Source organism: Pinus tabuliformis, chromosome 9 (genome assembly GCF_031772625.1).
Source record: "Pinus tabuliformis cultivar Carrire ecotype Pingquan chromosome 9, CPIR1, whole genome shotgun sequence".
NCBI lineage: Eukaryota > Viridiplantae > Streptophyta > Pinopsida > Pinales > Pinaceae > Pinus > Pinus tabuliformis.
The window spans coordinates 315853191-315865301 of NC_142307.1; positions in this window are offsets into that span (position 1 = coordinate 315853191).

The window sequence follows — 12111 nt, forward strand, 5'->3', positions numbered from 1 at the left end:
ACGTTAATTCACGGTCGAAGGTTACCAGTTCGGCCTCGAACTTGCCCGGCATTGTTCCCTTTTGCCGGGTGTAGACCAGCTGCAGCTTTTTACCAAAGTAAAACTCACATACCCTCTGCAATTTTCCCCTAGCAATTCACAATCCCTGTGAATTTACCAAAAACTGCAGAAACAAGCAGAAACAAGCCTGCCTTTTCAACTGTGAGGAGAATTTCAAGCATTGTCTGCAATAAGCCTGTCACTCAAATCTTTGAGCAACCTTGCAAACCATTGTAATCACCTCTGTTAAATTCAAACTGCATAATGGCTGCTCCTGCACCATCAGCCCTCAGCGTTGCTCCATTAAATCCACCAAATAAAGACCTGGAGTCCTTGCCTCTTGCTGACAGGGACTACCTCATTGAAGACTTTGTGGGTAACAGGGACTTCTTGCAGACCTTTAGGCAGTTAAGAGATCACTATCTGAATGGCAAGGACACATATGGGATATGGGAATCAAATATGCCATACTACTGTCTCCCCTCTGTCAATGTTTTTCCGGAGATTATTTGCCTATGTTCTGAGAACTATGATGTGCAGCAAAGAGCTATTAAGTCTCCATCTGGGAGCATCCTCTTTCACATCAATCCTGAAAACATCAGTAAAATGCTCCACTTTGATCAAACAGAGCTGTTGTTCCCATTTTCCATGAATTATCTGCTGGACAATGGTTCCAAGATGACCAGTGAAGAGATCCAAAGAATCACCAAGACATTTATGAGGCCTGAGTGCCAGCCCACAGCGCCACCTCCCTACCTGGATGTCTTTTTCACTGATGTAGGCAGGCTTTTGCTGGACATGATTGCCTATGTGTTGGGGTACAGAACTAGTGAGCATGTGGATGCAATAATGCTGGTATTGTTGGCTTCTTACAGCCCAGGCCAGCCCCCTGCCCGCAAGTACAACTTTGCTAAGTTCATAGCTAACAAGATCCATGATCAGTTGAGCAAAGTGAACAGACAGGGTGTCTTCAAGTACTCGGCCTATATCTATCACCTTTTCATGTACTATCAGTCTGAGGCTTTTCCATGCTACATAAAAAAGCTGGATTATAGAGGGGAAAGAAGATCTGTTATCTTCTGGACCTCTGTCTATCACAAAGTCTCAAATTCACCCTATTCCTATTGTGAATTTGTTCACCAATTTGTATACCCAGTCTCTTGCCTATTGATGAGGTCCCCTCCTCCCAGAATATCAACTGAGATACAGAAAGCTCTGCAGCTTTCCAAAAAGTACAAAATAGGTGATTGGTACCTATATGAGAATCATACAGCCATCAGATTCTATGGCTGTGAGCTCTGTCCATACAGGCTCCCAAAATATGTGCCTATGAGGTTATTTGCCTTGGAGTATTACAGGTAGTTGATTCAATCCGACCTCACCCACTTCCACAGCTCCAAAAAGAAGGCCCACCTCAAGTTCAAACACCAGTTGGGCCCCTTCATCATGAATAAGAAAGAAGGATGGGAAGATGCCGACCTAATCCTCAAAGATAAATACAAGCTGTCATATAGTTTTCGGTGGGTCCCTTATGACCCTCAAGGCTTCATTACTGCTAGAAGAACCAAGTATAGGCTTCTAGGTTATAGGCATTGTCAATACCCACACATTGAAAGATATGCCAACTAGCAAGAATGGCAGCAGGGTACTCTAGTTGAAAAACTAACTGAAGAAGAGAGAATGCTAAAGAATGTAAAGGAGCTTGAAAAAACTATTGACCTAGACTCTGTGCAGAAGGTACCTTTCAAATGGCCTTATTTAGCAGGAGAAGAGACCTCGGCCTCAAGGACTGCACCAGTCACACAGGCACCTTCCACAACAACACCAGCTATAGACAAAGGAAAAGGGATAATGGGTGCAGAAGAAGAAACAGTGAAAGAAAAGCCTGCCCCTTCAAAGGAGCAGCAGCAAGAGCCCCAACAAGGGCAGCAAACAAAACAGCAACAGGAGCAGACTGCCCCTCCACAAACGGAGCTACCAGCAGCTCCAGGAATGCAAACTCCACCTCCACAGACTGAGCCATTGACTGCTCCAATTTTGCAGACCCCAGCACATGAGGAAAGGGGTATGAAAAGAGATAGAGAAGAGTCCACTCCTATTAGTGGATCCTCCGAACAACCAGGAGCCAAAAGGCAAAGGGTAGACTCCCCAGAGGTAGAAGAAATCACTGAAGAATTCCTTGACAGTTCAAGGAAAGACAGGGAGGGCAACCAGCACACAGGGACAAGCTCCTTTCAGCAGGAGCAAGGATTGCAACTTGGTTTGGAGGTGTCTTCCTCCTCCCAACAGAGCAAGAAGCCCAAGAGCACTAAGGCTTCATTCAAACAAATAAAGGCTCAGAATGATCTGCTGAGGGCAGAGGTCTACAAACAATTTATAGATGCAACACCAGCCCAGCAAGAAAGGCTAATGTCTGTATATGACATTAAAGAGGAAAAAATCATCCTCAGTCACTTTAATCCTACAATACCGCAGCCTAAGTCAGCTGCAGATTTTGTGAAGACAAGGGTGGAGGTAATGGCCAAAGACATCCATCCCATGGACCAAATTGAACTCCACAAGCAAGCTGGAGAGATGGTTTATGCAACCTTAGTGGAGAGGGCAACCATGGCCCATGAGCTAAAGGAGTCCCTGAAAAATACCAACACACAGTTGGATTTTGAGAGAATGTCCTCTCTGGCCAAAGACAATAGAATAAAGTCACTTGAGGACATCATTATTGATCTAGGACATGATCCTAGTGATCCAAAGGGTGTAAAGGCCCTTCTGAAGAAGAAAGAAGATGACCTAAATGCATTAAAGAAGAGGTTAAAGCTGCTGCCCACAGAGCACCCTCAAACAGAAGAGCTACAAAAGGAAAAACAGGTTGATGACCAACTGGACCTCATAATGCAGCTAAACCAGAGGGTCCTGGATTTGGAGAAAGAGCTGGAAGGAGCATTACAAGATAAACAGGGAGAGTCCACATCCCAAGCTCCTCCAACTACTTCAACAACAGCAACAACTACAGGGGCAGCAGTGGCCCCCACAACAGAAGCAGCAGGAACAACAACAGCTCCAGATGCCAGCACAAGTGTAGAAGAGTTGACTAAGGCCATCAAAGAAATGGAGCTCCAGGCAAATGAGATAAAGAAGGCCATCGAAAAATTAGCAGAACTGGATGCCAAGTATGACAAATCAAAAGTAACTGTAGCAGAGCAGGGCAGAGAAATAAAGGCCCTAAAAGACAAGATAAAGGCCTTAGAGAAGGAGCTGAATCTAGAGACTGCCATGGCCGACATAAAAAGGATTCTATGGGACAAAATTGGCCAATCCATCAGTCAACAATGGAGGTCAATCAAAACAATACATGAACAGATGGACTTAATGGACCAAGCACAAGCAGAAATCCATAAGGCCAAAACATTACTGGGAGACAGACCTGAACAGGCCAACAGAATGATAGACTTCCTGAACAGGCAAGAAAAGGAGGAACTGGCAGCCATAGGCATTGCCAAAAGAACAGAGGCTGTCCTCACTGCCAAGAAGGTACTAACTCTCAGGAATTATGTACAAACAGTGGAGAGGAAGTGCTATGAGATACAGGGTGATGTGGAGGAATATAAACTCAAGATGGCAGTGCTGCAAGCAAAGGGCCTGCCCAGCCTCCTAAGCGGTGCAGGAAGATTGATCTCCCGAGATCAATTTTCCAATAGAATGGCAACCTATATTGAAAATCAGATTACTGCATCTGGCAGTACATCTGAGCAAACGGTGCCTCCCACGGGACAGAGCTTATATGATAAGCTTGAAGGCCTGTTCTTCATTGAAAGTGAGGTGAATCATCTTTTTGAAACTCCTCCTAACTTTTATAGATATACAGAGGCTGATGAGACTTTGATAAAAATTCAGAGACATCAAATTCCTAAGGAGGATTGGTGGCAAGCAATGCTTCAGATTTTGCCACGGTAGCCTCAGTTGTTCGGCCACTGCCAGCTCCAGGTCACTACAAAACAAACAGCATGACAAAATCAGCATTAAAGGCAGCTGAAAGGTGACTCAGCACATGGACAATGACAACTAGCCTAAGGGATAAGACAATACACAAATTTTGACAGCGTATCCTCAGCCGACTCCAACAGCCGCCAAACCAACTGCTTCTGACTATTTTTGACATCTAAGGCACTAAAGAGTTATTTCAGCATTAACTCTCTCAGCTACAATGCTCCAGGAGTTGGCATAACATAAATGAGCCATTAACTCATTCTCTGATATTTTTCTTATGTAAATTTTGTATATATACCCCCCTCGGCAACGCATTAGGGGTTGGTGATTTTGACTTTAAGGCAAATCTATTGTATACTTTCAGTTTATCTAATACAGAGGGCTGGACCAGCTCAGTGATTTCCTGAAATATTTGATGTCTGGATGATGCTATGTGTGCTGATGCATAATTCCTGTGCTGCCTGATGAAATAACAAGTTTTCCTCAATCTCTGTTCTTGTCTTCTTATGTTTATTAAATCGTATTCATGTTACACTAAACTAGCAGTAAAGAAAAAGAATAGTGCAGGATTTGTTTTATTACACCTTGCGCTCAATTTTTACTGCTGTAAATGTTTGTCTTCAGAATTAACCATGGACATGAATTCTTAATTGCTCATGTTTCTATTAATTCTATATGTATGAATGTTATCTAGAAATTCTCCATTGCTTCCAGAATAATATTCTCACTGTCTTTCTTTAGTAGTTTATTGTAAGATTCTTAATTGCCTTGCATAAACTGGATACACCACATTCAATCACCATTTCAAAAAATTGTTTCTCAGACACTAATCTGGCTCTGCAGCATCACTTCATTATCACACAGCACATCAAGCAAACTAAAGGACCACTGACTCCATGCCCAATGGACTAAGACATGCTAGTAAGCACCTATATATATTGACTGGAATCATCACCAAACACATTCCAAAAACAAAACCTTGAACATCATAGCTAGCCTAAAATACTATCAGAACAGAGACAAATCATAAAGAGAGAGCCCTCTCTGATTACAGTTTGGCTAGAAACTGTAACCCAAAGATTGGTTAGTGGTTACCCCGGCCGTATTCCCTTGGGAGTCATAGGGAACAACCTGGGTGTTAACATAATTGGCGACTCCACTGGGGACAAGAATATTTTTCAACTGTTGTCTGTCCATAGACAGTGGTTATAAAATATTGAACAGTCCCTTAAAAAAATCCTAAAAATATCTTAGAAAATACCAAAAGAGGTTCAGAAGCTGGCTCCTAAAAGGGAAACTAGACACACTAGGTCAAACCCTGACCCAAATCCACCAGCTGTTTTTGAAAATCCTAATACAATCCCTAAAATTATTAGGAAGCAGCGGGAACAGGAGACCCTTGCTGACTCAAGTCCTGAGACAGCTCATCCAAACCCTGTTCCAACTCCAATCAAGGTCCTATTTAGGTCTACCCCTGTCTCCCCCAGTTCACCATCTACATCTCAAAGCCCTCCTTTCACACCTTCATCCACTGCACATATTCCCTTGACCAACACTCTAGTTTCTACCGGTCCCATCAACCCTGTAGTACCCATCGTCCCTGTTATCCCGTTTATCCCTGTCAATCCCATAAACCCTGCAAATATGGCCAATAGGTATGCACCCTTGCAGTTACCTGCTAATGCTGCAGCTCTACCCCAAGACTACCAATCCAAGATCTCATATTTTGACTCCACTGGCCCTTTTACAGCTATTCAGCATGCCAAAAGGATGCAAGACCATTTTGAGACCTATGAAATAGATGATGACAGTGTGAGAATGAGGATGTTTGTTCAAAGTCTGACTGGGGATGTAAGAACTTGGTTTAGATCCCTGAATGCAAATTCCATCACAACTCCTGATGAGCTTTATCAAGCCTTTACTAACAGATGGGAGAAAAAGAAAGATCCTCTGCACATACTTGGTGAATATGACACTATCAAACGAGGTCCTCAAGAGACCGTTCTGGAGTATTGTGCAAGATTCAACAATGTATATAACGCAATCCCACAAAATTTAAGACCTCCTCCTGATTTGGCCTTGTACAAATTTCCTGATGGTTTTGACCCTGATATGGCCTATCAGTTGAAGGAGAGAGCTCCTGAAACCCTTGCAGATGCCCAAAAGGTTGCTGTCACAGTGGAAGCTAACCTGATTGCCAAAAGAAACAGAGCAAGGTTGGAAAAGAGAACCACCTTCAAAGAAGAACCCTCAGCCTTTGATCAAAACCTGGATGCAATACTCACTGGTATGAAGAGATTGGGTGATAGAGTGGAATCAGTTGAGAGAAAGTCATCATGGGAAGCACCACAAAACAACCCTCCTAGGAATCCAAATTTTAGGAGAACTCAAAATCCAAATGTTGGTAAGGCCAGTTCTGACCCAGACATAAGACCCCCTTTCCAAGAGAATTATGCTGAGACTTCCACATCAAGTGAACCCAATGAAGATCCCCACATTAATCTAATGGGTTTGGATGGTGAAAGTCAAGTCTTTTTAACACAAGAAGATCATGAAAATGATGAAATCAAGCTGTTCCAAACCAAATCAGGTGAGTCATTTGACTTTAAACAAGGCTATGACACAGCTATTTATGAAGTCCATAAACAATACAAGTTAAGGAGTAGAACTGTAAATGTAACGCAGCCTGAAAAGATAAAGGATAGCCAGCAGCCCAAAAGAGCCATAGTCACAGAGCCAAATGACACAACGGAATCACTTGCAAAGGAAGTAACCATTGAAGAAGTCACTGAACCATTTTCTTCAAAACAGCAGCCCATGGCTACATCATCCTTGCACCCTAACCCAAGTGTCACTCCTCAAGAGATGAGCAAGAAGGACAAGCCTCAAGATCAAGATAAGAATCAAGAAGAAGAGTTAGTGAACAAGGAAAGAACTGTCATCCACAACCAAAAGACCCAATCTGAAAAACCCTTTGACCTGGAAACTGAAATTGGTAAATTGAAGGTAGCTATTCCTCTTTCAGAACTAGCCAAGCATGACATTTATAAACAACAAATCAAGAAGTCCCTTCAACTTACTAACAACAAAGATGATGTCAATGTGTTGGATGATACCCCAGAATTGTTGTTCGGTCCAGAAGTTGATGGAAAAACAGTAGTCACAGGGATCTTACCTTTTTATGTCAGTTTACATGTTCATGATAAGATATTGCACAATGCAATGTTTGACTCAGGTGCCTCTCACAACCTCATGCCAAAAGCAGTCATGGAAAGATTGAATCTAGATATTACAAGACCATATAAGGACCTATTCTCATTTGACTCCAGCCAAGTTAAGTGTTTAGGCTTGATAAAAGACTTATGTGTGTCCCTTGTTCAGTACCCAAATAAAACAATTCTAATGGATGTTGTAGTTGTTGATATCCCTCCCAAGTATGGGATGCTCTTATCAAGATCATGGGGGGCTAAACTCCAAGGTTCCCTACAACTAGACATGTCATATGCAACCATCTCTGTCTTTGGGCAACCAAAAAGACTATACAGAGAAACACTTATGAAATACATGGTCAGCAGTGAAGAAAAGCCCCAAAATTTTCCCATATATGCTGTCCATTCAGACATAGACTCATACATTCTCTTCAATGATAATACAACTCCCTCAAACAAGGATGTTGAAACCAATACACTCATACAAGAGGAGGACACTGATGAACAAACCGCTACCCAAGAAATAATGGTTAAACCATCTCTAAACAAAGCTGCTGTTCTAGAAATCAAGCTAATTCAATCAAGTGATCAGACTGTCCTAGAAGACAAACCAGGTGAAAAACCAGAACTTCAACTTATGATCCCAGATCACAGGGAAGTTATTAAATCTCCCCTAGAAAAAGAGAACCTATGGTTTCTTGAATTTGATGGGTCAGTCAACAAATTAGGGGCAGGAGCTGGAGTTTGGATACATAATAAACAACACAGTCATGCAGAGGGCCGAGCCTATAGGTTAAACTTCAGATTCACCAACAATATGGCAGAATATGAAGCTCTCTTGTTAGGCCTCAAACTAGTAAAATCCCTACAAGCCATAAAAGGGTCAATTCTAGGAGACTCAGACCTAGTTATCCAACAAGTAAAGGGAAATTTTGTTACTAATGATAAAAGACTGAGATCTTATAGGTCTGCTGCTGCTGAACTACTACAGTCCTTCACTGAATTCCAGATTACCAAAATTCCTAGAACCCATAATCTGCATGCCCATAGCTTGGCCACATTTGCAAGTACCTGCAAGCTACCTTTTGAGCCCCACCACTGCTTTTCAGCCGAGATAAAACACAGACCATCTGTCCCAAACAATGTCAAGGATTGGCAAGTGTTTGATGATGATACACAAATAAACAATTTCTTGACTTTACAGCAAGAATTTTCAAGACTAAACATTGACACTGAAAGAGCAAGTCAATCACAAATACCTGAAAGAGCAAGTCAATCACAAATACAGAGTAGACAGAATAACAAAGCAATATCACCCAAAACAGCTAACCAAATGCTAAATCCTACAATTTTCAACAAAGAGAACACACAAGAAATCCAACAAATTAGTTATGAGGAGACAGCCGAAGATGAAGCTGAAGTGATATAGTTGAAGGACAATTTTCTTCCAACAGGCTTAGCTCCTTTAGAAGACATTTTCGACTCCAATGATGTTCCCAACAAACCAAAAATGCAGCCCCTCAACACTGCCATAGAAGAATGTAACATTGGGACTGCTGAACAACCCAAAATAATAAAATTGTCTGCTTCCTTACCTCCTAACCAAAAGCCTAAATACATTGACCTTTTTAAAGAGTTCCAGGATGTCTTTGCATGGAGTTATGAGGATTTAAAATCCTATGACACCTCTGTAATTCAACACACTATCCCTCTCAAGCCAGATCAAAAACCCTTTAAACAAAAATTGAGGAGAATCAATCCTATGCTTCTCCCAGCAATGGAACAAGAGGTACAGAAAATGTTTAAGGCAAGCATCATAGCACCAATCAGATTCTCTGATTGGATTTCAAACTTAGTCCCTACAAGAAAGAAAACTAGTGAAATAAGGCTACGTGTTGACCTAAGGAACTTGAACCAAGTATCCTTGAAAGATAATTACCCTTTACCCAAGATGGATCACATCTTGCAGAGAGTAGTAGGGGCCTCAAGAATTTCTCTACTTGATGGATTCTCAGGTTTCAACCAGATCTTAGTTCATCTTGATGATCAAGACAAAACAACATTTACAACCCCATGGGGAACTTTCAAATATGTAAAAAAGCCTTTTGGATTGAAGAATGCAGGGGCAACATTTCAAAGAGAAATGGATATTGCTTTTGCCAAAGAGATTCATGACTTCCTTGTCATTTATTTGGATGACCTCACACCTTTCTCCAAATCTGACCAAGAACATTTGAAACATCTAAGGCAGATATTCATAACTTGTAGGAAATATGGGATTTCCTTAAATCCTAAGAAATCCCTGTTTGGTTTGGAGGAAGGTAAACTGTTGGGCCACATCATTTCTAAAGATGGCATTAGGATTGATCCAGACAGAATCCAGGCCATCTTACAAATGCCTCATCCAAGAAATGTAAAGGAATTACAAGCCTTTTTGGGTAAAATCAACTTCCTGAGGAGATTTATCCCAAATCTGGCCGAATTGAGCAGGTTACTAAATAACATGTTAAAAAAGGATTCAAAGGTAAAATGGACGATAGAAGCAAGTCAAGCCTTTGAAGGAATAAAATTGGCCCTCACCCAAACTCCAGTCTTAACAAATCCACAATTTGATAGGGAATTTATCATATTTTCCCTTGCTTCCCAACACACAATTGTTGCTGTCTTATTACAGAAAGATGACCAAGGAAATGAGAAACCCATTGCTTTCTTTAGTAAAGCTCTTAGAGATGCACCCCTGAAATACCAGATTATGGAAAAGCAAGCATATGCCTTGGTCAAAGCTATTAAAGACTTTAGGATCTACATCCTATACTCCCATGTTATAGCCTATGTACCAAGCCCAATTGTGAAAGACATACTTACTCAAGAGAACTTAGAGGGCAGAAGAGGAAAATGGATTGCAAATATTTTAGAATTTGACATTGAAATAAAACCTACAAAACTGATAAAAGGACAAGGTTTGGCTAAATTAATGTCTGAAACAAATTTCCAAGCCTTGGACATCAACCAACTAGACAGTGAACCGGAGTTGGCGACTCCAAAGATCAATGTAGCCTTTGAACAATCCCCCTGGTACTATGATATCTGTTATGTGTTACAAAACCTGTGTGCTCCCCCAGGATTGTCCAGAACTAAGTGTAGGTTCCTAAAAATGAAAGCTTCTAAATTTTGTGTTATAAATGGCAATTTGCTTTGGAAAAACCATGAAGGTATACTGTTAAACTGCTTGATTGAGAATGAGACTAACAATGTCACCAAAGAATTTCATGCAGGTGACTGTGGTGGACACTTGTATTGGAACTCCACTGTAGATAAAATACTGAGGGTTGGTTACTATTGGCCCACTGTTTTCTCTGATGTCAAGAAATTCACCACCTCATGTCATAAATGTCAAGTGTTTGAGGGAAAGAGAAAGTTACTGCCACTTCCTTTGAGGCCTATTGCAACAGAGAGACCTTTTCAACAATGGGGCTTGGATTTCATTGGGGAAATTCATCCCTCATCTTCAGGCCAACATAGATGGATTCTAACAGCTACAGACTACTTTACTAAATGGATTGAAGTTGTTCCATGCAGACAAGCTAATGATTCCACTATCATTCAGTTCCTTGAGACCAATATTCTTTCTAGATTTGGTTGTCCTGATAAGATAATAACAGACAATCCTGCTGCTTTCAGATCTAAGAAGATGGTGAATTTTTGCCACAAATTTCACATTACCTTGGGCCATTCTACTACATACTATCCCCAAGGAAATGGCCTTGCTGAATCATCAAATAAAAGTCTCGTAAGCATCATAAAGAAAGTGTTAGAAGAAAATAAAAAGAATTGGCATAAGAAACTTGTGAATGCCTTATGGGCAGATAGACTAACAACCAAGAGATCAATTGGGGTCAGCCCATATGAGTTAGTCTATGGATTAGAAGCTAAATTCCCTTCATCACTAGGGATTCCTGTCATGAAACTTCTTCAAGAAAGTCAAGCTGAACCAAATGACATGCAAAGAAGGATCAATCAAATAATATGTTTGCAGCAAACTAGAGATCAAGTTTACAGCAGGGTTCAAGTTTTACAAGAAAAATTAAAGAAAGCTTTTGACAGAAGGACTAAGGCAGAAGATTTCAATATTGGAGACAAAGTCCTCAAGTGGGATTCAAGAAGAGAGGATAAGGGAAAACATGGAAAATTTGACTCCCTTTGGAGAGGGCCTTTTGTCATACAAGCAATACAGGGAAATAACACTTACTTTTTGGAAAATTTGGATGGCACTGACTTAGGTGAAGGTCCTGTGAATGGCAGGATGCTGAAGAATTATTTTGACTACCATCCATGAGTGCAGCCTAATTTTCCTTTGTACATAATCAGCTGTATATATTTTCTTTCAGCAGATAAATAGTTCGGTTTGAGAAGTCACTATAAATAAACAGAAAGGGGGCTTTACATGTTAGAAAGTCCACAGAGGTAATAGCTTCTAGTTTTGAGATACAAAGAGAGAATTTTCAAATTTTGGCAAGAATAGATCAAGGGCCAAGGCATTCTGACCTGTTGTTCTTGGTCTTTCAAGAAGAAAAACCATCCCCAAGTGGAGCCACTGTTAGCTACCTATACCAATAGGTTTCATATTTCATGATTGGCAAAGAAAGGTCCAAATATGCTCTGCTTTGGTGATGCAAAGATCCCATATTTCCAAGAGAAAACAACGTGTGTACATAGCTTGAGGTTGACTAAATTTTGATGGGTGGTCCAACAGCCTAATCTGGATCATACCATATTTCAATTTTCTGTTGTAAAATAGAGAAAGAAGTCTATCCAAACTGTTTAATCTTGGCAGACAAGTAGCTTAGGTAGAGAAGTAAGGTTCCCAACTGCTTAATCT